Genomic DNA, 23,542 nt, shown 5'->3' on the forward strand with positions numbered 1-23,542 from the left:
ATTCTAACCAGAGCCTGAACAAACGCTTAAACGTCTGGCACAGCTGCCAGCCTTTTGTGAAGTAAAACAGATAAAGCAGATAATCCTTTCTCCAAACCTTCTTGTAGAAAGGAAAGAATCTTAGGAATTTTTATCTTGTTCCATGGGAATCCTTTAGATTCACACCAACAGATATATTTTTTCCATATTTTATGGTAAATTTTTCTAGTTACAGGCTTTCTAGCCTGAATAAGAGTATCTATTACAGAATCTGAAAACCCACGCTTTGATAGAATCAAGCGTTCAATCTCCAAGCAGTCAGTTGGAGGGAAACCAGATTCGGATGTTCGAATGGACCCTGAACAAGAAGGTCCTGTCTCAAAGGTAGCTTCCATGGTGGAGCCGATGACATATTCACCAGGTCTGCATACCAAGTCCTGCGTGGCCACGCAGGAACTATCAAGATCACCGAAGCCCTCTCCTGATTGATCCTGGCTACCAGCCTGGGAATGAGAGGAAACGGTGGGAATACATAAGCTAGGTTGAAGATCCAAGGTGCTACTATTGTATCCACTAGAGTCGCCTTGGGATCCCAGGATTTGGACCCGTAACAAGGGACCTTGAAGTTCTGACGAGAGGCCATCAGATCCATGTCTGGAATGCCCCATAATTGAGTTATTTGGGCAAAGATTTCCGGATGGAGTTCCCACTCCCCCGGATGCTCCTCCATCACCAGGGAACTCCTTGTTCCCCCCTGATGGTTGATATATGCAACAGTCGTCATGTTGTCTGATTGACACCTTATGAATTTGGCCTTTGCTAGTCGAGGCCAAGCCTTGAGAGCATTGAATATCGCTCTCAGCTCCAGAATGTTTATCGGGAGAAGAGAGTCTTCCCGAGACCATAGACCCTGAGCTTTCAGGGGTTCCCAGACCGCGCCCCAGCCCACCAGACTGGCGTCGGTCGTGACAATGACCCACTCTGGTCTGCGGAAGCTCATTCCCTGTGACAGGTTGTCCAGGGTCAGCCACCAACGGAGTGAATCTCTGGTCCTTTGATCTACTTGGATCGTCAGAGACAAGTCTGTATAATCCCCATTCCACTGTCTGAGCATGCACAGTTGTAATGGTCTTAGATGAATTCGTGCAAAAGGAACTATGTCCATTGCCGCAACCATCAAACCTATTACTTCCATGCACTGCGCTATGGAAGGAAGAAGAACAGAATGAAGTACCTGACAAGAGCTTAGAAGTTTGATTTTCTGGCCTCTGTCAGAAAAATCTTCATTTCTAAGGAAACTATTATTGTTCCCAAGAAGGGAACTCTTGTTGACGGGGACAGAGAACTTTTTTCTATGTTCACTTTCCACCTGTGAGATCTGAGAAAGGCTAGGACAATGTCCGTATGAGCCCTTGCTTTTGACAGAGACGACACTTGAATCAGGATGTCGTCCAAGTAAGGTACTACTGCAATGCCCCTTGGTCTTAGCACCGCTAGAAGGGACCCTAGTACCTTTGTGAAAATCCTTGGAGCAGTGGCTAATCCGAATGGAAGTGCCACAAACTGGTAATGCTTGTCCAGAAAGGCGAACCTTAGGAACCGAAGATGTTCCTTGTGGATAGGAATATGTAGGTACGCATCCTTTAAATCCACCGTGGTCATGAATTGACCTTCCTGGATGGTAGGAAGGATCGTTCGAATGGTTTCCATTTTGAACGATGAAACCCTTAGAAACTTGTTTAGAATCTTGAGATCTAAAATTGGTCTGAATGTTCCCTCTTTTTTGGGAACTATGAACAGGTTGGGGTAAAACCCCATCCCTTGTTCTCCTAATGGAACAGGATGAATCACTCCCATTCTTGACAGGTCTTCTACACAATGTAAGAATGCCTGTCTTTTTATTTGGTTCGAAGATAATTGAGACCTGTGGAACCTTCCCCTTGGGGGTAGTTCCCTGAATTCCAGGAGATAACCTTGAGAAACTATTTCTAGCGCCCAAGGATCCTGAATATCTCTTGCCCAAGCCTGAGCAAAGAGAGAAAGTCTGCCCCCCACCAGATCCGGTCCCGGATCGGGGGCCAACACATCATGCTGTTTTGGTAGCAGTGGCAGGTTTCTTGGCCTGCTTACCCTTGTTCCAGCCTTGCATCGGTCTCCAGGCTGGCTTGGTTTGAGAAGTATTACCCTCTTACTTAGAGGGTGTAGAATTTGAGGCTGGTCCGTTTCTGCGAAAGGGACGAAAATTTGGCTTATTTTTAGCCTTAAAAAGACCTATCCTGAGGAAGGGCGTGGCCCTTTCCCCCAGTGATGTCTGAAATAATCTCTTTCAAGTAAGGGCCAAACAGTGTTTTACCCTTGAAAGGGATGTTAAGCAATTTGGTCTTGGAGGACACATCCGCTGACCAAGACTTTAGCCAAAGCGCTCTGCGCGCCACGATAGCAAACCCTGAATTATTCGCCGCTAATCTAGCTAATTGCAAAGCGGCATCTAAAATAAAAGAGTTAGCCAATTTAAGTGCTTGAACTCTGTCCATAACCTCCTCATACGAAGATTCTTTATTGAGCGACTTTTCTAGTTCTTCGAACCAGAAACACGCAGCTGTAGTGACAGGAACAATGCATGAAATTGGTTGTAGAAGGTAACCTTGCTGAACAAACATCTTTTTAAGCAAACCCTCTAACTTTTTATCCATAGGATCTTGAAAGCACAACTATCTTCTATAGGAATAGTAGTGCGTTTGTTTAGAGTAGAAACCTCCCCCTCGACCTTGGGGACTGTCTGCCATAAGTCCTTTCTGGGGTCGACTATAGGAAATAATTTCTGAAATATAGGGGGAGGAACAAAAGGTATGCCGGGCCTTTCCCACTCCTTATTTACTATGTCCGCCACCCGCTTGGGTATAGGAAAAGCATCAGGGGACACCGGAACCTCTAGGAACTTGTCCATCTTACATAATTTCTTTGGAATGACCAAATTGTCACAATCATCCAGAGTAGATAATACCTCCTTAAGTAGTGCGTGGAGATGTTCTAATTTAAATTTAAATGTTACAACATCAGGTTCAGCTTGTTGAGAAATTTTCCCTGAATCTGAAATTTCTCCCTCAGACAAAACCTCCCTCCTGGCCCCTTCAGATTGGTGTGAGGGCATGTCAGAACAGTTATCATCAGCGTCCTCTTGCTCTTCAGTGTTTAAAACAGAGCAATCGCGCTTTCTCTGATAAGTAGGCATTTTGGATAAAATGTTTGCAATAGAATTATCCATTACAGCCGTTAATTGTTGCATGGTAATAAGTATTGGCGCACTAGATGTACTAGGGGCCTCTTGTGTGGGCAAAACTGGTGTAGACACAGAAGGGGATGATGCAGTACCATGCTTACTCCCCTCATTTGAGGAATCATCATGGGCAATATCATTATCTATGGCATTATTGTCCCTACTTTGTTTGGACACTATGACACAATTATCACATATATTTAAATGGGGAGAAACCTTGGCTTTCATACATATAGAACATCGTTATCTGATGGTTCAGACATGTTAAACAGGCTTAAACTTGTCAACAAAGCACAAAAAACGTTTTACAATAAAACCGTTACTGTCACTTTAAATTTTAAACTGAACACACTTTATTACTGAATATGTGAAAAAGTATGAAGGAATTGTTCAAAATTCACCAAAATTTCACCACAGTATCTTAAAGCCTTAAAAGTATTGCACACCAAATTTGAAAGCTTTAACCCTTAAAATAACGGAACCGGAGCCGTTTTTACATTTAACCCCTATACAGTCCCAGGTATCTGCCTTGCTGAGACCCAACCAAGCCCAGAGGGGAATACGATACCAAATGATGCCTTCTATAAGCTTTTTCAGTGGTTCTTAGCTCCTCACACATGCATCTGCATGCCTTGCTTTCCAAAAACAACTGCGCATTAGTGGCGCGAAAATGAGGCTCTGCCTATGACTAGAAAAGGCCCCCAGTGAAAAAGGTGTCCAATACAGTGCCTGCCGTTTTTTTTAAAACAATCCCCAAGATTATAATAACTATTAATAGTTATAATCTGCCAAATATGCTTAGTAAAGTAATCGTTTTAGCCCAGAAAAATGTCTACCAGTTTTTTAAGCCCTAATGAAGCCCTTTATTCTTATACTAAACTAAGAAAATGGCTTACCGGTTCCCATAGGGAAAATGACAGCTTCCAGCATTACCAAGTCTTGTTAGAAATGTGTCATACCTCAAGCAGCAAAAGTCTGCTCACTGTTTCCCCCAACTGAAGTTAATTCATCTCAACAGTCCTGTGTGGAAACAGCCATCGATTTTAGTAACGGTTGCTAAAATCATTTTCCTCTTACAAACAGAAATCTTCATCTCTTTTCTGTTTCAGAGTAAATAGTACATACCAGCACTATTTTAAAATAACAAACTCTTGATTGAAGAATAAAACTACATTTAAACACCAAAAAAACTCTTAGCCATCTCCGTGGAGATGTTGCCTGTGCAACGGCAAAGAGAATGACTGGGGTAGGCGGAGCCTGGGAGGGACTATATGGCCAGCTTTGCTGGGCTCTTTGCCATTTCCTGTTGGGGAGGAGAATATCCCACAAGTAAGGATGACGCCGTGGACCGGACACACCTATGTTGGAGAAAAAATCTTCTCACAGGAGGTCTTATCTTGAAACCTATTCTGTATCCTTGAGAAACAATGTTCTGAATCCAAAGACTGTGAATCGAATTGATCCAAATACCTTTGAAAAATCGTAACCTGCCCCCTACCAGCTGTGCTGGAATGAGGGCCGCACCTTCATGCGGATTTAGGAGCTGGTTTTGACTTTCTAAAAGGCTTGGATTTATTCCAGACTGGAGAAGGTTTCCAAACGGAAACCGTTCCTTTAGGGGAAGGGTCAGGCTTCTGTTCTTTATTCTGACGAAAGGAACGAAAACGATTAGCAGCCCTGTATTTACCTTTAGATTTTTTGTCCTGAGGCAAAAAGGTTCCTTTCCCCCCAGTAACAGTTGAAATAATAGAATCCAACTGTGAACCAAATAATTTATTACCTTGGAAAGAAAGAGAAAGCAAAGTTGACTTAGAAGTCATATCTGCATTCCAAAATTTAAGCCATAAAGCTCTTCTAGCTAAGATAGCTAAAGACATATATCTGACATCAATTCTAATAATATCAAAAATGGCATCACAAATAAAGTTATTAGCATGTTGAAGAAGTTTAACAATGCTATAAGCATTATGGTCTGACACTTGTTGCGCTAAAGCCTCCAACCAGAAAGTTGAAGCTGCAGCAACATCAGCCAAAGAAATAGCAGGTCTAAGAAGATTAGCTAAACATAAATAAGCTCTCCTTAGAAAGGATTCAAGCTTCCTGTCTAAAGGATCCTTAAAGGAAGTACTATCCGCCGTAGGAATAGTAGTACGTTTAGCAAGAGTAGAAATAGCCCCATCAACTTTAGGGATTTTATCCCAAAACTCTAATCTATCAGATGGCACAGGGTACAATTTCCTAAACCTTTGAGAAGGAGTAAATGAAGTACCCAGACTATTCCATTCCCTAGAAATTACTTCTGAAATAGCACCAGGAGCTGGAAAAACTTCAGGAATAACTACATGAGGTTTGAAAAACAAATTTAAACGCTTAGTAGATTTAGTATCAAGAGGACTAGACTCCTCCATATCTAATGCAATTAACACTTCTTTAAGTAAAGAACGAATAAACTCCATCTTAAATAAATATGAAGATTTATCAGTGTCAATATCTGAGGCAGAATCTTCTGAACCAGATAGATCCTCATCAGAAACAGATAAGTCAGAATGATGACGGTCACTTAAAAATTCATCTGAAATATGAGAAGTTTTAAAAGACCTTTTACGCTTACTGGAAGGAGGTATAACAGACAGAGCCTTCCTAATAGATTTAGAAACAAATTCTTTTACATTAACAGGGACATCCTGAACATTAAATGTTGAAGGAACAACAACAGGTAATGGATTATTACTAATGGAAACACAATCTGCATTAGAGAGTTTATCATGACAGTTATCACAAACAACAGCCGGAGGAACAGTTACCAAAAGTTTACAACAGATGCACTTAACTTTGGTAGAACCAGCATCAGGCAGCGTCTTTCCAGAAGTAGATTCTGATCCAGGGTCATGTTGAGACATCTTGCAATATGTAATAGAAAAAACAACATATAAAGCAAAATTATCAAATTCCTTAAATGACAGTTTCAGGAATGGGAAAAAATGCCAAATGAACAAGCCTCTAGCAACCAGAAGCAATGAAAAATGAAACTGAAATAATGCGAAAAAAAGGTGGAGACAAGAATGACGCCCACATTTTTTGGCGCCAAGAATGACGCCCACATTATTGGCGCAAAGTACAACGCACATATTTTTTGGCGCCAAGTATGACGCCACATAATGTGACGTCGAAATAAACGACGCCCACAATTTTGGCGCAAAAAAACGTCTGAACGTCAAAAATGACCCAACCATGCACAAACTTCCGGCGTCAATTAGGGCGCCGGAAATGACAAAAAAATTTGCGCCAAAAAAGTCCGCGCCAAGAATGACGCAATAAATTGAAGCATTTTCAGCCCCCACGAGCCTAACAGCCCACAGGGAAAAAAAGTTAATTGAAAAAATTCTTTTAAGGTAAGAAAAAAATATTTATTCATATGCATTATCCCAAATAATGAAACTGACTGTCTGAAATAAGGAATACTGATTATCCTGAATCATGGCAAATATAAGTTTAAACACATATATTTAGAACTTTACATATAAAGTGCCCAACCATAGCTTAGAGTGTCACAAAAAATAAGACTTACTTACCCTAAGACACTCATCTACATATAGTAGATAGCCAAACCAGTACTGAAACGAGAATCAGTAGAGGTAATGGTATATAAGAGTATATCGTCGATCTGAAAAGGGAGGTAAGAGATGAATCTCTACGACCGATAACAGAGAACCTATGAAATAGATCCCCTAGAGGAAGACCATTGTATTCAAATAGGCAATACTCTCTTCACATCCCTCTGACATTCACTGCACTCTGAGAGGAAAACCGGGCTTTAGCCTGCTGCGAAGCGCATATCAACTTAGAATCTAGCACAAACTTACTTCACCACCTCCATGGGAGGCAAAGTTTGTAAAACTGAAATGTGGGTGTGGTGAGGGGTGTATTTATAGGCATTTTAAGGTTTGGGAAACTTTGCCCCTCCTGGTAGGAATGTATATCCCATACGTCACTAGCTCATGGACTCTTGCTAATTACATGAAAGAAAAGACTTCTCAGACGGTTTTACTCTGAATCCTATTCTGTACCCAAAGTCTAAGAAGTTTGGACCGAATAGAACCAAACAAATTTCAAAAAAGTCTTAACCTGCCCCTTACCAGCCAAGCTGGAATAAGAACCGCACCTACAAGCAAATTTGGGGAGCTGACTTTGAACTTTTAAAAGGCTTAATTGAATGAAGAAAAAAACTTCCAATTATAAACATGTTACTTGGGGAAGAATTCAGGATTCCGTTCCTTAGTAAGAACAGAAAACTAATATAAGCTTAAAGTTTTAGTCTTAGAACTCAATCTTGAAGCCCAGAGTAACAGTTAAAGAATTGAATCCAATTATGAACCAAATAATTGATTATCTTGGAAAAAAAAGAAATATGGATTTTAGAAATCAAATTAGCATTCCAAGATTGAAATCACAAAGTTCTTCTAGCTAAAATAGCTAAAGACATAGATTAAACCTCATTTGCGAAAATATTTAATAAAATGACAACACAAATGAAATTATTAGCATGCTAATCAAGTTAATAGGGCCAGTCAACCCACTGGACTTGCACAATCAACAAATGCAAGATAACAAGACAATGCAATAGCACTTAGTCTGAACTTCAAATGAGTAGTAGATTTTGTCCTTTTAACAATGCTAAAGAAATCATAATCCGATACTTGATCTTAAAGTATCCAACCAGAAAGATGAAGCAATTGCAACATCAGCCAAATAAATTACAGGTCTAAGAAAAGTACCTGAAAATAATTTTCCTTAAATAAGATACAACTATCTGAAGGAAAAAAATAAATACTATTTGCTATAAGAATAATAGTATATTTAGCAGGAGTAGAGATAGGCCCATTAACTTGGGGACTCTTTCCTCAAAACTGAAAACTAACTGCCGGCAAAGAATACAATTTAAAAACCTTAAAGAAGGACTAAAAGAAAATGCTCAGCCTATTCCATTCCCTAGTATCAGGAACTGGAAAAAAAACTCTGAAGAAACCACAGAAGATAAATAAGCAGAATTTAAATGTTAGCTAGTCTTTAAAATCAAAAGAACTAGTTACTTCAATATCCAAAATAATCAACACCTTTTAAACAAAGAACAAATGTACTCTATTTAAAAAATAAAAAAGTAGATTTGTTAGTGTCAATATCTGATGAAGAAAAATTCTGAATGAGAAAAAACACCATCAGAGAAGGATAATTCATTATGTTGTTGGTCATTTGAAACTTCATCAACTAACAAAGAAGTTTGAAAAAGACCTAAAAATTTTATCAGAAGGCGGGATGTCAGACAAAGCCTTTAAAATAGAATCAGGAAAATATTCTTATAAATTTCTACGTATATCTTGTACATAAGATGTAAAAAGAATAGCAATATATAAAGCATAAATACTAATGGATTCTGCATGTAAAAGTTTATCATGATAACTTATTACAAACCATAGCTAAAGATAAACATTCATAACATTAAAATAAATGAACTTAGCTTTGGTAGGACTGATATCAGTCAACAGGAATCCCTCAGCATTTCTTGATACAGGAACAGTGTTTGAAATATCTTGCAATATGTAATAGAAAAAAACAACATATAAAGCAAAATTATCAAATTCCTTAAATGACAGTTTCAGGAATGGGAAAAAAATGCAAAACAAACAAGCCTCTAGTAACCAGAAGCAACAAAAAAATGAGACTTAAATAATGTGAAAAAAGTGGCGCTAAGTATAACGCCCACATTTTTTGGCGCCAAGTATGACGCCCACATTTTTTGGCGCCAAGAATGACGCCCACATTTTTGGCGCAAAAAACGTCTGTAACACACATGCATCAAAAAATGACGTAACCATGAACAAACTTCCGCCGTCAACTATTGCGCTGGAAATGACAAAAATTGTGCGCCAAAAAAGTTTGTGCCAAAAATGACGCAATAAATTAAAGCATTTTCTGCCCTCGTGAGCCTAACAGCCCGCAAGGAAAAAAGTCAATTTGAATATTTTTAAGGTAAGAAAAAATATTAATTCATAAGCATTTTCCCCAAAAAATTAAACTGACAGTCTGAAAGAAGGAATACTGATTAACCTGAATCATGGCAAATATAAGTTTAAAACATATATTTAGAACTTTACATATAAAATGCCCACCATAGCTTAGAGTGTCAAAAAAAAAATAAGACTTACTTACCCTAAGACACTCATCTACATATAGTAGATAGCCAAACCAGTACTGAAACGAGAATCAGTAGAGGTAATGGTATATAAGAGTATATCGTCGATCTGAAAAGGGAGGTAGGAGAAGAAATCTCTACGACCGATAACAGAGAACCTATGAAATAGATCCCCTAGAGGAAGACCATTGTATTCAAATAGGCAATACTCTCTTCATATCCCTCTGACATTCACTGCACTCTGAGAGGAAAACCAGGCTTCAGCCTGCTGCGAAGCGCATATCAACGTAGAATCTAGCACAAACTTACTTCACCACCTCCATGGGAGGCAAAGTTTGTAAAACTGAATTGTGGGTGTGGTGAGGGGTGTATTTATAGGCATTTTAAGGTTTGGGAAACTTTGCCCCTCCTGGTAGGAATGTATATCCCATACGTCACTAGCTCATGGACTCTTGCTAATTACATGAAAGAAATTGGTCTGAAGGTTCCCTCTTTTTTGGGAACCACGAATAGATTTGAGTAGAACCCCTGACCCTGTTCTAGCTCTGGAACTGGGCAAATTACACCCATTGTGTAGAGGTCTTTTACACAGCGTAAGAACGCCTCTCTTTTTGTCTTGTCTACAGACAAACGTGAAAGATGAAATCTCCCCCTTGGGAGAAAATCCTTGAATTCCAGCTGGTACCCCTGGGTCACAATTTCCAATGCCCAGGGATCCTGTACATCCCTTGCCCAAGTCTGAGCAAAGAAAGAGAGTCTGCCCCCTACTAGATCCGGTCCCGGATCAGGGGCTGCCCCTTCATGCTGTCTTGGTAGCAGCAGCAGGCTTCTTGGCTTGTTAACCTTTATTCCAGGCCTGGTTAGGTCTCCAGACCAACTTGGATTGAGCAAAGTTCCCTTCCTGCTTAGTGGAGGAAGAGGAAGCAGAGGATAATGTCTGATAATGTCAGAGATTATTTCCTTCAGCTCAGGCCCGAATAGGGTCTTACCCTTGAAGGGAATAGCTAAAAGCTTAGATTTAGATGATACGTCAGCAGACCACGATTTTAGCCATAACGCTCTGCGCGCCAGGATGGCAAAGCCTGCGTTTTTCGCCACTAATTTTGCAATTTGAAAAGCAGCATCAGTAATAAATGAATTGGCTAATTTAAGAGCCTTTATTCACAGATGCTCAATTTTAAGTTAATCCTGTCCTATAGTGCAGTTGGATATTGCACCACAAGTAAAGGGCAATTAACCCTCTAAGTTACCCAATAATACCAACAACGTTTTTGAGTAAACTATTTATAAACCCCTGCACCTCCGCCAACCTGCCCCCAGGGATTGGAGAAAAGCTTCTAAATCACTCCGGTACACCAATATCCAGTTTGGGCCCAAACGGTGCTGAAGATTGCTGTCTGTTTGTAAAAGAAACTGCACAACTGAGGCGCGAAATTAGGCCCGTCCATCCTATACGATGTAAGCTGAGCCTCAACAACCGCATGTAAAGCGGTCTAAAATTAGCCATGTGGGTAGGAACTCCAAATATGAGTAAAGTACTAGCCCACAGAAAAAGTACAACCAGCCAAATATTGATAATAAAAATCGTTAGGCTGCCCCAGTGTCTCACCCATGCCATAATATATAATGCTGCATTAAGCCTTGAAAAACAATAATAATGCACAGGATTACAGTAATACCCTTTTTCCACAGAATTACTGCTTACCCCTTCCCTCTATGGGAACTATGTCAGCTAGTTCCGATATATCACAGTCGCCTTAGAAATAAATGACTGAACATACCTCAATGCTGCTTGTAGCATGAAAAAAGTTCCTCACACTGAAGATTCCTCTAGCATTCCTCAGCACACTGTGGGAACCAACATGGATCTTAGTTACATCTGCTAAGATCATCAATCTCAAGGCAGAAATCTTCTTCCATATGCTGCCTGAGAGAAATAGTACTCACCGGTACCATTTAAAAATAAAAAACTTCTTGATTGAAGAAAATAAAACTATAATTTTTTCCCCACTATCACTTTACCCTTCCTATTACTAGCATAGGCAAAGAGAATGACTTGGGGGTGGAGTCAAGGGAGGAGCTATATAGACAGCTCTGCTGTGGTGCTCTTTGCCACTTCCTGTTAGCAGGAGGATAAGATCCCACAAGTAAGGATGAATCCGTGGACTTGTCGTATCTTGTAGAAGAAATGTCCCCCCCCCCCCCCGAGATATCATATCTAATTTTTGCACTAAAGCACTTTTTTAAGTGTGATTTCCATCTCATAAATATGCATATATTTTTCTAATCCAAATTTGAAAATATAGTTCAATATTATTCTAATAGCTGTTTATTTGCTACAAAATTAACAGCTTTATTCATTTTTATTTCACAGGATGTCAATTAATATGCAGGTGTACATTGTTAATAAATGTATGTGTACTTCTATTGAGAATATTATGCCATTTAAGAATACTTGAGGACATGTGTCTGAAATCAATGCCGTATATGCTATCTAACATTAGTCAACGTGGCATGTGTAAATGTTATTATTAATATTCCACAAGCATATGTTGTTTGCTACTTCAGATGAAGCTAATAAGGATTATCCAGTTGTAGAAGAGTTGAAAAGTAAATACTCCTTCCTGTTGATATGGCCAAATACCTTGCATTCATGCTTATAGTCATGTGTGAAATGTAATATCTGAAACCTATACCTATCATGACTAATGCACTCTTTTTTTGTCAAAAATATTATTAAATATTTAGACTAATTAGAGAAATGCATCTCTACAATATTTATTATGCACAACATATATGTGATTGCCATGATATAGAGGTAATTAATACATTTTAATTGACATTATATGAACAGACACAGGCTCTCCCTGGGACCAATGCACAATGCACTTTTAAATTGTTTCAATAACAATGTTAAAGACAATACTTCAAATCTCTTGAAGTATGTAATATTTAACACTTATGTATTTTGGTTAATATTCTAAATATTGCAAATGTATTCTCTGCTTTAGCAGACATGATATTACATATATTGTATAAATATTAGTACTATGCCACATTATACTTTAATGTGTCATCATTTTTGTATTGAATAAACATGTTCAATAATTTACACATTGAAAATTACATATGAATGAGAGTAAATCTGTAATAATAAAACTCATCTTCATGATAAACAACTTATTTCCTTTTACTTATTTTTCTATATTAATTTCTATCAGGTAACCATGCCATTCAAGTGTGCAATCTCAGGGGATTTTATATATTGATAATCTAGGTTTATTTGAAGGATTATTTTATATCTGTATTTGTATCTTTAAAATGAGGATTTGACATATTTATTAAAGGGATAGTCTATTCAAAATTATTTTCATGAATCAGAGCATGCAGTATTAATATACTTAAATATGTACTCCTATTATCTATTTAGCTTCATTACCATCTGTAATTTTGTAAAGCAGGAATGTAAACTTAGGAATCTTCCCATTTTGATTCTGCACATGGGAAGCGCTTGATGATTGTTGTATAAAAGTAGTCAACAATCAGCAAGTGCAACACAGGTGCTGAACATTAAATGGAATGCCTCCTAAACTTATATACATAATTAAAATAAGAAAGATAACAAAATTAAATTGATTATGAGTACATATGTAAGTTGATTGGAATTGAATGCTTTATCTGATTCCTGAATGTTTAACTGTGTATATACTATCCCTTTAATTAAAGTGACATAACACAAATATTTGATTCCATTAATTTGCTAGAACCTATATATTTACAAACAAATCTAATATAATTATATGGTGTATATAAGTCAAAGATGTATATACTATTATCATACATATATACATGTAGGTAAAGATTATTATTAGATATATTTATATATGTATTGAGAATATATATAGCATCCCTGGGCAAAGATTGCATTTGGAATAGGTGATATATGCTTGCATCTATTTTTCTATGTACATAAATATTGATATTTCAATGAAAACATAGGTGCAAATATTCCTATGCATAGGCCCAATTAAATGTAGCATATATAATCTTATTTCTACATTTAAACACTCATAAATGTTTTTAGGATTTGCAATTTCAATGAGAAAGAGTCCTCAAAAAGCTAATTTTTCCTCCTTTACACCTAGTTGAGCTGGGTGTAATATTTCTCAATGTACCGACAGCCTCCGACAGTGTATTAATGGTTAGCGCTTTCATTGGAAACCTGGTATAATTTATCGATTAACGGCTTCTATTAATTTCTATGGGATGCAAAGTTTTTGTTTCGTCAGCCAGAGTCCAGCTGCCGATATTGAGGTATAACGCGCCATATGAAGCAGTCAATAAATTATATTGCTTCCGACAGCATATTTATCGGTGTGCAAGCGCACGCAAACTGAATTACGGCTCAATGGAAACTAGCCCTAACTTGACACTGCATAAGAAATACAGTGTTATAGCACATTTTCATATACCATATGCATTTAACCCCTTAAAAAAAAATTGTATTATTAATATGAATCATTTTTATCAGGCAGTGTATATATGGGTGTAATACTTTATTTTAATGTACTTATGTTGTGTTTGGTGCACATTTTTTTAAACCTTCACAGTTCATGCTAGGTCAAACTCGAGGAGCACAAATTTAGGTTGCACTTGAGCGAACTCAGCGCCAGTTAGCATGGTTGTGATATTGCTTTTCGTGTCCACTTGTAATCTAGCCCATTGTTTATGTAATATTGTGCATGTCTTACGAAAATTATTATATTAACTCTCATATTCTTCAGTTTATCCAACAAATTCAGTGCATTAGCATGGATACATGTCTGCGATAATTCACACTGGACTGGAGTCCAGATAAGTCAAAAGGAGAAGTGACCTTTTATAATGATGTGTTTTATTAAAGTGATGTAATATTGTTAAATAGATTTGTTTTATTGGATGATAAAAAAATATAAAGAGATAGAGAGATAGAATAAAAAATGAGCGAGTGATAGAATAAATTCAGGAAAAAATATTGACAATGATTCTCTTGAATATATTCCAGTTTCTAATTAAGAATGAGGATTATGGCCTTTTGTTACATAATAAATATTATGTTTGCAGCCTTTCAAAGAGTAAATAGTAAAATAAAATTTTTCATAATATACAACCCCAATTCCCAAAAAGTTGGAACAGTATAAAAAATGTAAAAAACAAACAAAAAGAGTCATTTGAAAATTCAATTCACCATGTACTTCTAGATTATAAATTCCCACGGGAATAGGGCTCTCAATCCCTCCTTTATGTGTTTGTAAATTTTGTCCTGTATCTTACAAGTCTTGTATTGTTTTATTTAAATGAATGGTATCCATGGACAGCGCTGCGGAAATAAAGTATTATAATAATAATAATAATGTACTATATTGAAAACACATTATTTGATGTTTTACTTTGTGAATTTAATGTATTTTTGAAAATATACACTCATTTCAAATCTGAAAACTACAACACACTCCAAAAATGTTGGGACAGTTGACTGTTTACCACTGTGTAACATCTTTTTTTTGTTAATAACACTTATTAAGCATTTGGGCACTAAAGACACCAGTTGGTTAAAGTGAATGTAAAGTTTGATGTTAAAGTGCCCGGTTTTTAAAACTTCGATTAAAAGCAGGGGCACTTTAATTCATCAAAATTTACATTTCACTCCTGTTGTGAAAAAAAACTTACCTTTTAATCTTCACAGCAGCTCCAGCTTCCTCCGGTTTTACAAGCCATTTCTGATGTTAGAAATGATTGATAGGTCATCCTCCAATCACAGCTCCCCCCTCGGGGGAATCAGTGTCTGATTCAACCCTGTGATTGGAGGAAGCCGGATGCCTCATTTTAGACCCAGGAAGAGCTTTGAAACGGGAGGAGGAAGCTGGAGCTGCTGTGAAGTTTAAAAGGTAAGTTTTTTTTTCACAACAGGAGTGAAATGTAAATTTTGATGAATTAAAGTGCCCCTGTTTTTAATCGAAGTTTTAAAAACCAGGCACTTTAGCATCAAAATTTACAATCACTTTAAGTTTAGCAAGCTATATTTTACCCCATTCATCTATTATGCATGCTTCAGCTGCACAACTATACAGGGCCTTTGTTGCTTTATTTTGCACCAAACATAAAGTGCAAGATTATGAGTGGAGCGCAAATTTGCACTCCCGCGTGTCGGTTATCTGCACTCAAATTTTTTTTACCATTGTATGCCCAGTTGCACACTTATTGAAGTTTTAATCAACAATTTGGAGCTTTTGCAATTGCATCCTCGAGCTGAAAAAAATAATAATTGTGCAGTTGCAACGCAGGATCATATTCCCCCCTAGACTTTAATGAAGCCTTATTTTGTACAAATAAAATAACAGCCGCCAGCTTGCACAACCACAAGCACAGGATTGCATTCAGACACTTGTAATGAACAGTCTTATCCATGCGCCCAAAAGGGCGCAAACTTGTGCATTAATTTACCACTGGTAATATGGCAAAAAATGAGCAATTGTAGTAGACTTGAAGCAAATTTGTAAAGCAAGTCTATTCTTAAGACTTTCTATGCAGACTTGCAACAAATGTGCAGCAAACCTTTGAAGCTTGGCAATTCTAGCAAGACTAGCAAATCATTTGCAAACTTGCAGAAAAAAAATACATGCTATCTGGGTAGTGATGTCATTTGCACACACTATACTATCTACAGCTACTATCATTACAATTTACAGCTAGTGATGTCAAGTTCAGACATTATGCTATCTACAGCTAGTATCATTACAACCAATGATGCTAAGCTTCTGGGTAGAAGGCATTTATACTATATAAAGCTAGTATAATTACATCTAGTGCTGTCATGTGCATACAATATACTACAGCTAGTATCATTACAACTAGTGATGTCATGTTTACACAATACAGTTAATATTATTCTATCTAGTGATGTCATGTGTACACTCTGTACTTAAAGGTACAGTCTACTACAGAATATTAATCTTTAAAAAGATAGATAATCCCTTTATTACCCATTCACCAGTTTTATATAACCAACATGGTTATATTATTATACTTTATTCCTCTGTGATTACCTTGTATCTAAGCCTCTGCAGACTGTCCCCTTATTTCAGTTCTTTTGACAGACATTTATTTACCCAGTCAGTTCTGACTCCTAAATAACTCCACGGGAGTGAGCACAGTGGTATCTATAAGACATGCATAACTGTAAAAAAAACAGAATTTATGCTTACCTGATAAATTACTTTCTCCAACGATGTGTCCGGTCCACGGCGTCATCCTTACTTGTGGGATATTCTCTTCCCCAACAGGAAATGGCAAAGAGCCCAGCAAAGCTGGTCACATGATCCCTCCCAGGCTCCGCCTACCCCAGTCATTCGACCGACGTACAGGAGGAAATATGCATAGGAGAAACCATATGATACCGTGGTGACTGTAGTTAGAAAAAATAATTCATCAGACCTGATTAAAAAAACCAGGGCGGGCCGTGGACCGGACACACCGTTGGAGAAAGTAATTTATCAGGTAAGCATAAATTCTGTTTTCTCCAACATAGGTGTGTCCGGTCCACGGCGTCATCCTTACTTGTGGGAACCAATACCAAAGCTTTAGGACACGGATGAAGGGAGGGAGCAAATCAGGTCACCTAAATGGAAGGCACCACGGCTTGCAAAACCTTTCTCCCAAAAATAGCCTCCGAAGAAGCAAAAGTATCAAATTTAAACTGTCAATATGCAATGAGGTAAGAGGCAGTTGTCAACTGTTTCAAAATCAGTTTAAGCCTAGGTTTAGCTTTAAAAAGTTAATACCAAGAGGAAAAAAAAGCAAATTTGATGATAAATGTAAACTGGAAAGTTGTTTAAAATTGCATGCCCTATAAGAATCATGAAAGTTTAATATTGAATAGACTGTTCCTTTAAGAGGTTAAAGGGACAGTAAACTGTAAAATTGTTTTTATATTAATGTATATTAAATGACTTGTTATACCAGCTGCAGAGTATAAAATGTATGAGAAATTGCATTTTCAGGTTTATTTGTGTATATGAAGTAGCTAGTTTTGTGCTTTTAAACCACAGCCTATTACAATGGGTTGAGCTTCAGGTAATATCATATCTCATTATGTTATCACTTTGTGTACACACACTTGCTTCCTTATCTTATATTTGTCTGGAAAACTAAAGCTCAATACATAGAGAGAACAATGGAAAAAACATAATTTATGTAAGAACTTACCTGATAAATTCATTTCTTTCATATTAGCAAGAGTCCATGAGCTAGTGATGTATGGGATATACATTCCTACCAGGAGGGGCAAAGTTTCCCAAACCTCAAAATGCCAATAAATACACCCCTCACCACACCCACAAATCAGTTTAACGAATAGCCAAGAAGTGGGGTGACAAGAAAAAAGTGCGAAAGCATAAAAAATAAGGAATTGGAATAATTGTGCTTTATACAAAAAAAAATCATAACCCCCACAAAAAGGGCGGGCCTCATGGACTCTTGCTAATATGAAAGAAATGAATTTATCAGGTAAGTTCTTACATAAATTATGTTTTCTTTCATGTAATTAGCAAGAGTCCATGAGCTAGTGACGTATGGGATAATGAATACCCAAGATGTGGATCTTCCACGCAAGAGTCACTAGAGAGGGAGGGATAAAATAAAGACAGCCAATTCCGCTGAAAAATAATCCACACCCAAAACAAAGTTTAAATCTTATAATGAAAAAAACTGAAATTATAAGCAGAAGAATCAAACTGAAACAGCTGCCTGAAGTACTTTTCTACCAAAAACTGCTTCAGAAGAAGAAAACACATCAAAATGGTAGAATTTAGTAAAAGTATGCAAAGAAGACCAAGTTGCTGCTTTGCAAATCTGATCAACCGAAGCTTCATTCTTAAATGCCCAGGAAGTAGAGACTGACCTAGTCGAATGAGCTGTAATCCTTTGAGGCGGAGTTCTACCCGACTCAACATAAGCATGATGAATCAAAGACTTTAACCAAGATGCCAAAGAAATGGCAGAAGCCTTCTGACCTTTCCTAGAACCAGAAAAGATAACAAATAGACTAGAAGTCTTTCGGAAATCTTTAGTAGCTTCAACATAATATTTCAAAGCTCTAACTACAGCCAAAGAATGCAACGATCTTTCCTTAGAATTCTTAGGATTAGGACACAATGAAGGAACCACAATTTCTCTACTAATGTTGTTAGAATTCACAACCTTAGGTAAAAATTTAAATGAAGTTCGCAACACCGCCTTATCCTGATGAAAAATCAGAAAAGGAGATTCACAAGAAAGAGCAGATAATTCAGAAACTCTTCTAGCAGAAGAGATGGCCAAAAGAAACAAAACTTTCCAAGAAAGTAATTTAATATCCAGCGAATGCATAGGTTCAAACGGAGAAGCTTGAAGAGCCCCCAGAACCAAATTCAAACTCCAAGGAGGAGAAATTGACTTAATAACAGGTTTTATACGAACCAAAGCCTTTACAAAACAATGAATATCAGGAAGACTAGCAATCTTTCTGTGAAAAAGAACAGAAAGAGCAGAGATTTGTCCTTTCAAGGAACTTGCAGACAAACCTTTATCCAAACCATCCTGAAGAAACTGTAAAATTCTAGGAATTCTAAAAGAATGCCAAGAAAAATGATGAGAAGAACACCAAGAAATGTAAGTCCTCCAGACTCGATAATATATCATCCTAGATACAGATTTACGAGCCTGTAACATAGTATTAATTACGGAGTCAGAGAAACCTCTATGACTGAGAATCAAGCGTTCAATCTCCATACCTTCAAATTTAAGGATTTGAGATCCTGATGGAAAAAAGGACCTTGCGATAGAAGGTCTAGTCTTAACGGAAGAGTCCACGGTTGGCAAGTAGCCATCCGGACAAGATCCGCATACCAAAACCTGTGAGGCCATGCTGGAGCCACCAGCAGAACAAACGAACGCTCCTTTAGAATCTTGGAAATCACTCTTGGAAGAAGAACTAGAGGCGGAAAGATATAAGCAGGATGATACTTCCAAGGAAGTGACAACGCATCCACTGCTTCCGCCTGAGGATCCCTGGATCTGGACAGATACCTGGGAAGCTTCTTGTTTAGATGAGAAGCCATCAGATCTATTTCTGGAAGTCCCCACATTTGAACAATCTGAAGAAAAACCTCTGGGTGAAGAGACCATTCGCCCGGATGTAACGTTTGGCGACTGAGATAATCCGCTTCCCAATTGTCTATACCTGGGATTTGAACCGCAGAAATTAGACAGGAGCTGGATTCCGCCCATACAAGTATTCGAGATACTTCTTTCATAGCCAGAGGACTGTGAGTCCCTCCTTGATGATTGACATATGCCACGGTTGTGACATTGTCCGTCTGAAAACAAATGAACGACTCTCTCTTTAGAAGAGGCCACGACTGAAGAGCTCTGAAGATTGCACGGAGTTCCAAAATGTTGATTGGTAATCTCGCCTCCTGAGATTCCCAAACCCCTTGTGCTGTCAGAGACCCCCATACAGCTCCCCAACCTGTCAGACTTGCATCTGTTGAGATCACAGTCCAGGTCGGAAGAACAAAAGAAGCCCCCTGAACTAAACGATGGTGGTCTGTCCACCACGTCAGAGAGTGTCGTACAATCGGTTTTAAAGATATTAATTGAGATATCTTTGTATAATCCCTGCACCACTGGTTCAGCATACAGAGCTGAAGAGGTCGCATGTGAAAACGAGCAAACGGGATCGCGTCCGATGCAGCAGTCATAAGACCTAGAATTTCCATGCATAAGGCTACCGAAGGGAATGATTGAGACTGAAGGTTTCGACAGGCTGAAACCAATTTCAGACGTCTCTTGTCCGTCAGAGACAGAGTCATGGACACTGAATCTATCTGGAAACCTAAAAAGGTTACCCTTGTCTGAGGAATCAACAAACTCTTTGGTAAATTGATCCTCCAACCATGTTCTCGAAGAAACGATACAAGTCGATTCGTATGAGATTCTGCTAAATGTGAAGACTGAGCAAGTACCAAGATATCGTCCAAATAAGGAAATACCACAATACCCTGTTCTCTGATTACAGATAGAAGGGCACCGAGAACCTTTGTAAAAATCATTGGAGCTGTTGCTAGGCCAAACGGCAGAGCCACAAACTGGTAATGCTTGTCTAGGAAAGAGAATCTCAGAAACTGATAGTGATCTGAATGAATCGGAATATGCAGATATGCATCTTGTAAATCTATTTTGGACATATAATGCCCTTGCTGAACAAAAGGCAGAATAGTCCTTATAGTTACCATTTTGAATGTTGTAGTTTTAGTCTTTTGACTAAAATGCCATTTTAGTTTTAGTCGTATTTTAGTCATCTGAATTGTTTTAGTTTTAGTTTAGTTTTAGTCGACTGAATCGCCAGTTGATTTTAGTCGACTAAATCGCCAGTAGATTTTAGTCGACTAAAATCTAAGGGGTTTAGTTAAAGTGTAATCCATTATTTAAGCATTTCTCTATAATTTGCAAACTGATGATATACTCCAGAGTTATTATTTATGGTATTAAGGTTTAAACATGCAATACAGACACAGATTTATCCCTTGTAATATATAACATCTTAATTAAACTTAAAATTAAATAAAACCAAGTTTCATAAACAAACAGAAGTGCAACTTTAAAATATAAAAAAAACTGTAATCTATATTGTCTGTATTGCACATATTACCCAATATAAAAACTTTAACAGCTCTCTGTTAATAATTAAAACAAGTATCAAGTTTCTGCAGCTAGCACAGGCACAGCATAACTTAAACCCATACTATCCTTACATAACGATTCAATATTTTTAAATCCAGAACTGGTCTGAAGGAATTCTCCTTCTTTGGTACAATGAAGAGATTTGAGTAAAACCCCAGCCCCTGTTCCAGAACTGGAACTGGCATAATTGCTCCAGCCAACTCTAGATCTGAAACACATTTCAGAAATGCTTGAGCCTTCACTGGATTTATTGGGACATGGGAAAGAAAAAATCTTCTTGCAGGAAGCCTTATCTTGAAGCCTATTCTGTACCCTTGTGAAACAATGTTCTGAATCCAAAGATTGTGAATCGAATTGATCGAAATTTCTTTGAAAAATAGTAATCTGCCCCTTACCAGCTGGGCTGGAATGAGGGCCGCACCTTCATGTGGACTTGGGAGCTGGCTTTGGCTTTCTAAAAGGCTTGGCTTTATTCCAGACTGGAGATGGTTTCCAAACTGATACCGCTCCTGTAGGGGAAGGATCAGGCTTTTGTTCCTTATTGTGACGAAAGGAACGAAAACGATTAGCAGACCTAAATTTACCTTTAGATTTTCTATCCTGTGGTAAAAAAGTTCCTTTCCCCCCAGTAACAGTTGAAATAATAGAATCCAACTGTGAACCAAACAATTTATTACCCTGGAAAGAAAGGGAAAGCAAAGTTGACTTAGAAGACATATCAGCATTCCAAGTTTTAAGCCATAAAGCTCTTCTAGCTAAAATAGCTAAAGACATATACCCGACATCAACCCTAATGATATCAAAGATGGCATCACAAATAAAATTATTAGCATGTTGAAGAAGATTAACAATGCTATGAGTATTATGATCTGTTACTTGTTGTGCTAAAGCTTCCAACCAGAAAGTTGAAGCTGCAGCAACATCCGCCAAAGATATAGCAGGTCTAAGAAGATTACCTGAACATAAGTAAGCTTTTCTTAGAAAGGATTCAATTTTCCTATCTAAAGGAAGTACTATCTGCCGTAGGAATAGTAGTACGTGTAGCAAGAGTAGAGATAGCCCCATCAACCTTAGGGATTTTGTCCCAAAACTCTAATCTGTCAGATGGCACAGGATATAATTGCTTAAACCATTTAGAAGGAGTAAATGAATTACCCAAATTATTCCATTCCCTGGAAATTACTTCAGAAATAGCATCAGGGACAGGAAAAACCTCTGAAATAACTACAGGAGGTTTAAAAACCGTATTCAAACGTTTAGATTTAGTATCAAGAGGACCAGATTCCTCTATTTCTAATGCAATTAAGACTTCTTTAAGCAAAGAACGAATAAATTCCATTTTAAACAAATATGAAGATTTATCAGTATCAACCTCTGAAACAGAATCCTCTGAACCAGAAGAATCATTATCAGAATCAGAATGATGATGTTCATTTAAAAATTCATCTGAAAAATGAGAAGTTTTAAAAGACCTTTTACGTTTACTAGAAGGAGGAATAACAGACATAGCCTTCTTAATAGATTTGGAAACAAAATCTCTTATGTTAACAGGAACACCCTGAATATTAGATGTTGATGGAACAGCAACAGGTAATGGAACATTACTAAAGGAAATATTATCTGCATTAACAAGTTTGTCATGACATTCATTACAAACAACAGCCGGAGGAACAGTTACCACAAGTTTACAACAAATACACTTAAATTTGGTAGATCCAGCATCAGGCAGCAATTTTCCAGAAGTATCTTCTGATTCAGGGTCAATCTGAGACATCTTGCAATATGTAATAGAAAAAACAACATATAAAGCAAAATTGATCAAATTCCTTAAAAGACAGTTTCAGGAATGGGAAAAAATGCCAATGAACAAGCTTCTAGCAACCAGAAGCAAATAAACAATGAGACTTAAATAATGTGGAGACAATAATGATGCCCATATTTTTTAGCGCCAAAAAATACGCCCACATTATTTGGCGCCTAAATGCTTTAAGCGCCAAAAATGACGCCACATCCGGTGATGCCGACATTTTTGCAGCGAAAACGTCAAAAAAATGACGCAACTTCCGGCGACAAGTATGACGCCGGAAATGACAAAGAAAATTTTTGCGCCAAAAAAGTCTGCGCCAAGAATGACGCAATAAAATGAAGCATTTTCAGCCCCCGCGAGCCTAACAGCCCACAGGAAAAAAAGTCAAATTTTAAGGTAAGAAAAATTGATTATTCAAATGCATTATCCCAAATGATGAAACTGACTGTCTGAAATAAGGAATGTTGAACATCCTGAATCAAGGCAAATAAATGTTTAAACACATATATTTAGAACTTTATATAAAAGT

The sequence above is a fragment of the Bombina bombina genome, chromosome 4 (genome assembly GCF_027579735.1).
Source record: "Bombina bombina isolate aBomBom1 chromosome 4, aBomBom1.pri, whole genome shotgun sequence".
NCBI classification, from domain to species: domain Eukaryota; kingdom Metazoa; phylum Chordata; class Amphibia; order Anura; family Bombinatoridae; genus Bombina; species Bombina bombina.